We start from the raw sequence: 7,352 nt of genomic DNA on the forward strand, positions 1-7,352 counted from the left end.
ATCTAATCAGCAATGACGTTACCCTCACAATAGGAATGTGAAAAAATTGACCTTTCCAAAATTAGCCATTAGGGATTTGATTTCCATTATACTATCTTCTATAGTCCAAGTACTTGGGGTTTTGTCATTCAACATATTAATTATGTTCAAGGCGTCACCTTCTAGCCAAAGATACTTGTTTCTAGTGTCTACTACCAATCTCATGGTATAAAGGGCTACTATGGCTTTAGCTCTATGAATTGTAGAAATACCAATTGGAATAGCTATAGCATCAATTGCATTACCTAAAGGATCCCTTATAATTCCTCAACACCCTACTTTTCTGGGGTTGGTCTCAATAGCCCCATCAAAGCTCCCCTTTATCCAACCCTCCAGGGGGGCGTTCCATTTGACATTTGATCTTTTGTCCTCCACTTTTTTCTTAAGACCAATATTTTGGATTGGACTATCAATCAAGATATCATTAGGGACATTTTTCTGAGCTTTAAAGTTTTCCTTTATAGATACAATGATGTTTTGACCAAGGACACAATCAGGCATTTATTTCTCTCTAAAAATTCTGTTATTTCTTTCTTTCCAAATTCCCCACCACAAATGAGGGAGAGTAATTTTCCATAGAAATTCCACATTACTATCCTTCGTTGGGCAAATCCAACTCTGAAAATAGTGCTCAATTTTGTTATGATGAAGCCAAGCAATATTCCAAAAAATAAGGATGTTGTTCCACACATTTTGGCTATAATTACAATTTAAAAACAAATGATCTCTATCCTCCAAATAATTCTTGCATAGATAGCATCGGTTGAACACATTTATCCCTCCTTTTTACAAATTATCCTAGGTCAAAAAAAATTTCTGCAAAAGAATCCAATAAAAGATATTGATCTTAGGAGTTAGGCCATTAATCCAAGCTTTTGACCACAATGGACTAGGACCTATTTCTTTAGATCTAAAAATATAAGAGACTTTGAAATTCCCATTAGCATTATTCCTCCATATCATTCTATCCTCCTTATAGGGATCCAAAAATTGAGCATTCAACATAATCTGGATGTTGTTAAAAACCTAGCTAATGTTTGTAAGGTTGACCCAAGTATTATTGACCCAGTGATTTCTCACATAAGTACCATATAATTTCTTACATTGTTCAATGAGATTCCTATCCTCAAAGTCATCAATCAATAGATGATCCAAAATATAGGAATCTTCCTAGAACCTAATCTTTTACCCATTTCTAGCTTTCCAAGAGCACCCTTCTCTTAGGATAGACTTAGAACCTTGCACTGCCCCCCATATAGCAGAAGGGGAAATAAAATTAGGATACTTTAAGAAATTAGAAAGATGAGGGGCATCATATAGATATTTATGTTTCCATATAGAGCTCCATTCCTTGTTATCATGATACATTCTCCAACCTTGCTTTGCAAGAAGAGCTTTATTCATGCTTCGGATGATAGTCCTTATTCCCAATCCACCATCTCAAATTACAAATCTTGTCCTAGGCAATCAGAGCCATTCTCTTCTTCTCCTTAGAGCCCAACCAAAGAAATTTTCTTTGGATTTTGTCAAGGGAGTCACTATATTTGGTAGGAATTTTGAAAAGGCCCAAAGCATAAGTGGGTATCCTTTGAAGGCAAGCTTTGAGAAGAGTAACTTTACCTACTTGACTCAACAAATTTCCCTTCCATCTAGCAAGTTTCTTAAAAAAAAAATTTATAATGTCCTCCCAGAAGGAGTCAAGCGCATTTAGCCCCAAGGGAAGGCCAAGATAAGAATATGGAAAGGAACCAATGGAGCAACAAAGAATTCTAGAAATTTTATTTTGTCAAGACACAGAGGTGTTCACAAAGAACAAGGAACTTTTATTATAGTTAATCAATTGTCTAGAAGCTGAGGAGTAGTGGTTAAGAGCTTTTTTCAAACTCCTAGCTTCCCTTACATCCACTTTGCACATAAAATAGTGTCATCAACAAACTGACCATGAGAGAAAATAAGGGGCTGGGAAGAGGGTTGTAATCCCCTAATGTCACCATCTAGAACAAATTTCCCAATATACCTTCCTAAGCAGTATGCCATAATATTGAAGAGAATAGGGGATAACAGGTCTCCTTGCCTCAAACCTCTAGAAGGATTATAAAAAGAAGAAGAGCACCCATTGAAAAAAACAACAATCAAAGAAGTATCTATGAGCTAAAGGACCATCCTCACAATATTTGAATTAAAGCCAAAAGCTAGTAACACCTTTTCAAGAAAGGTCCACTCTACTGTATCATAGGCTTTTGCAATATCAATTTTCATAATGAAACATTGGTTATTAGAACAAGATAAAGAATGGATATTCTCATGCACATCAATGGTAGAGTTCAAAATTTCTCTACTTGGAACAAAGCCATTCTACTATTCAGCAATAATATCTGAGAGCACCAATAGTAGTCTAGAGGTGAAGACCTTTGAAATGATCTTGTAAAAAAAATTGCATAAACTAATTGGCCTAAATTAGTTCGGAGAGTCAGCACCCACTTTTTTAGGGATAAGGAAAACAAAAATAGAATTAACCTCTTTTAGCTTTCTCTTAGCCCCAAAAAACTCCTTGATAGCACAACAAACATCCTTCCCAACTAGATTCCACATAGTTTGAAAAAAGAACATAGGAAATCCATCTGGACTAAGAGATTTGTCCCCCCCCAAGGAGCTGATAGGCTAATAAATTTCCTTATCATTTGGAATAGAACCCAACATCTTATTTTGATCTCTAGAAACCAAAGAAGGAATGACACTTAGAATTTCATCTTGTTTAAGAGGATCAATGTTAGGATTAGCAATCATTAGGGAAGCAAAGAAAGAAACTAGTTCCTTCATAATATCCTTTTCTCCACTAATTTTCCTTCCATCTTTCATTAATTTAGAAATGCATTTTTTAGCCCTATGCTTCATAGTAGAAAGATGAAAGAACTGGGTATTTTTACCCCCTTCCTTCAACCATACTAGTCTAGACCTTTGCCTCCAATAGATTTTCTCATTAGTGACAATGTCATGGTACTTAGCCAATTTACCATTTTCTTCTCTAACCAGATAAGTGGTATACCCTTCCTTTTGTATCCTATCCTATATTATAGTCAATTCTTTATTTATTTTAGGTTTGATCTTTGGTATGTTCCCAAAGCATCTTTTATTTCAGATTTAGCCTCCCTTTTAACATTCCTAAGTTTAGTAGCCACTTTATAAAGAGTAGTTCCATCAACTTCAATGTTCCATCATTCCTCCAATTTGCTTTTTAAAAGTGGATGCTGCATCCACATTTTTTCAAATCTAAATGGATAATTTTTCATAGAATTTTTCTTAACAGTAGTGAAAATCAAAGGAAAATGGTATAATCTAACTTTTTGAGAAGCCTCCGATTTACAAATAAATTCATAAGTCTAGTCTAGATTTATGAGAGCCTTATCCAATTGAGCTTGAATACATTCATTGCCAACCCTCTTGTTTTTCCAAGTGAACTCTAAACCTTGGAGATCCATATCCATAAGCCACTCATTATTGATAAATTCCAATAAATCTAGCCTCCCCTCAGGCTAACTAGCATTACCACCTTTTCTCTCTTGGTCATAGAAGGGAACATTAAAATTGCCCATAAAGATCCACCTTCCATTCTGCTCTTAATTCTTTATATTAGATAAAGTATTCCAAACCTTTTTCCTTGAATTTCTAGTATTAGGGGCATACAAATTGAAAATATACCATTCAAAGTTCTAGAGAAGGTTACTCTTTGACCACCATGAAGTGCTTGCTTTCTTTCAAAACTAATCTAGAAAACATGTATTTTTTCCAAAGAATGAGAATACGTCCTGAAGCTCCTTCCAAACTACTAGCTTTTAAACTATAACCCATGAAGGATTTAATATTTTTAGCTCTTTCCTTATCCATCTTTGTTTCCTGAATTAAAAAAAAATCTGATTTTTGATCCCTAGCAAAATTACAAACAATGTATGTTTTATGAATACTATTCATCCCCCTAATATTCTAGGTTATGATCTTCATGATAATTGTTTGGGGGTAAAATCTAGAATAGTTTCCAATCTTCCATCTGCAATATTCTGTAGGCTTTCAATTTCTCTTGTCTTTCTTGAAGATCTTCCTAGTTTTTCCGGTGTCCCACATTTGGTTTTATCTTTGATTTTTGCTCCATCTTGCTGCTTCGGGTCTCAATCCTCTATGAATTTGAGGGATTTTTCTTCTTTATTTTTTTCCTCTAATTTTTTTTTAATTTTGGATCCTACTCATCTAGGCTAATCTATTCAAGAACCACCTTGTTACATACACATTTCTAATATGACCTTATTGGAGGATTTTACCAAAATATCATCTAGACCTTATCACTCCTTGATCTTATCTAAAGAGTGGCCTACTTTAAAGGACTTACAAACACCATTAATCAATGTTACCAAATAGGATTTTATAGACTTCTTAGGTCCACTCAATTTTCTAAGATTTTCTACTATAATGGTTAGAAAGTAACATTAAAAATGATCTTTCGAATATAGAAACTACCTTTTCTTTCTTAGATCTCTATTATTTTCTCTTTCTCATTCTAATATCTCACATAGTTGATTCACATGTTCACTTTCACCAAATATTTTCCTCTCTTTCCTCTACTCTTCTCATTATACCTTACTATATTCTTCTTCTAAATACTTCACATTTGCAAAAACATCATCAACATCATTAACAACACAATCAACATAATCATCAATCCTAGATTCCTTATACTTAATCATATAGAAAATAGAACTTATCATAAAATTTTGTGATCATCCTTATATTTCTTCAATTTCCATCATCAGATCCATATTAAATATTTTCAATCATTGATCTTATAGCAAACTTTGACTTTTGACTTTGACCATCTCAAACTTCCCATATTTCCATCAAAGGTTAGCCTTAGATTCCATCTTTTCAATTTTGTTCTTCTAGTTTTACTTAGTGAATATAACATTTCACTCAGGTAATATAGTACTCAATTAATACTTAACTCACTTAGGAAATATGAAATTTTCCTTTTTCTTAGAGATAAGAGAGGAAGAGGAAGAGGAAAAGAATCTAAAAGAGGAGGTTTCTGTGTAAAATATTTTCACTATGGAGAAGTAGGGCATAGAGTATTTGAATGTTTCCAATGCCAAGGAAAGACTGATAGAAGAATAGAAGAAAAAGCTAGAGTTGCACATATTGATGAAAATGCCAAATCATCACATTGTAAAGATACTGAAAGAGGAGAAGTCCTAGTTAATAGAAGAGTCCTACTGAGTGGTGAGAATGAACCTGATCAAAGAAGGAGCTTGTTTTGTACTATGTGCAAATGTGAAGATAAGTGTTGTGATGTGATCATTGATGGTGGAAGCACTAACAATATGGTGTTCAAAAATATGATCATGAAGTTAAATCATAAGAGGCACAAACACCCACACCCATATTATATTGCCTAGGTGTAGGATGACCACAATGTCATGGTCAATGGTAAATTCTTAGCTAAGTTCAAGATTGGAAGCTACCAGAATGAGGTGCTATGTGATACAATACATATGGATTTTTATCATATGTTGTTGGGTAGGCTATGGAGGTTTATTATATATTTTGTACATGAATGGTGTGCAAATACCTATAATCTAACAAAGGCTATAGTAAAACACAAGCTGAAGTCATTGAAGGAGACAGAAGAAAAATTGTGTAGTGTTGCAAGAATATGTTTTATTGATGGAAATGAGTTTCTCAACTATATGAGGTGTGAGCATATGTTCTTTTTTTGTAATTCTGAAAGATGGTGAAGAAGAAGTAGATGAGCTGCTTGTAGAAGTTATAGATTTGTTGGAACTATTTCTAGATATTGTGTCACATATATAACTAATGGATTACCCCTAGTGAGGAAGTTTAGTCACCAGATGGACTTGATTCTAGGAGCTAGTTTTCCAAATTAGGAAATGCTCAAAATAACACCAAAAAAAAGTGAAGAGTTGAACAAATAAGTGCATGAGTTGTTGCAGAAGGGGTTGATTTGAGAGAGTTTAAGTCTATGTTCTATAACAACAATACTAGTGCCTAAGAAGAATGGAGAATGCAGGATGTCTTTAGATTCATGAGCTATCAATAAGATCACAATCAAGTATAAATTTTTATTCCATGGATGGATGATATTATAGATTGTTTGAGTGGAATTGTGTATTTCACAAAGATAGATTTGAAGAGTGGATACCATCAGATTCACATTAGAGAAGGACATGAGTGAAAGACCACTTCTAAGACAAGGGAAGGATTATAGGAGTGGTTAGTCATACCATTTGGGCTAACCAATGCATTAAGAACTTTCATGAGGCTCATGAATGAGGTACTGAAAGAGTTTTTAAGTAAGTTTTTCATTGTTTACCTAGATGATATTGATGTAGGAGCATCTTGGGTTGAAGTGTTATCCTACTCATTTGCGTTCATTCTACCAGTTGTAGTCATTACCAAGTACTAATCTATTGAGTATCGACCGAGTTATAGTCTTTGCTGAGTCATGTTAACCTACTGGTTTTCATGTTTTCCCATTTGTTTTGTCAATATTGATTGAGTTACAACATTTGTAGATTACTAGTATTGACCAAGCATTCTTTCAAGCACCGAGTAAACTTGTTATTTTACTAATGCTCAATCCCTTCATTGACCAAGTTGTCTTTGATTGGTTCTTAGTTTGAACTAACTTATGTAATTAATTTGGAATACTAATTTAATATTTGTATCTATTTTTGGGATGTGTGCATACCATTTTAAGGTTGACATATCTATTATGTAATGAAGCAAGTTTACTAGTTTCTTGTACTTTGTCCATACTGTACAAATTAGAAGGCATGATCAAATGATTTTTTGAAGAAGAGTTTTTTCTTACCTTTCCATTTCTTCTAGTTACATAATTTTGTGTGGATTTTTGTTCAATTTATTCCATTTTTTGTATAAGAGGGTTTGTAGGACAACAATTTTGTGTAAGCTTGAAAGATGGGCCCATAGATATGACTCACATGGTTGGTTTTTAATGGCCTCTTGGGGAATGAAATTTAGATGGGCCCACTCAGTGATTCAATGGTTTCAATATTGGGAAATGTGTTTTTCTATTTTTCCTAACTACCCATAGGTAAGTGTCTATGAGGATTTGACCTTATGAGCGTGACACAATGCAAGATAGGAGAATCCCCAAAGGAGATATCCTAGCCTAGAAAAAATAACCACATAGCAGAAACATAATGATAAAGAAAGATTTGATAGAAAATCACAACAATGTATTTATAAATATAACTATTTACATGCAATATGCCTAGCTATAAGGC

Source organism: Cupressus sempervirens, chromosome 4 (genome assembly GCF_028749045.1).
Source record: "Cupressus sempervirens isolate cs-2001-9-10 chromosome 4, ASM2874904v1, whole genome shotgun sequence".
Lineage (NCBI taxonomy): Eukaryota > Viridiplantae > Streptophyta > Pinopsida > Cupressales > Cupressaceae > Cupressus > Cupressus sempervirens.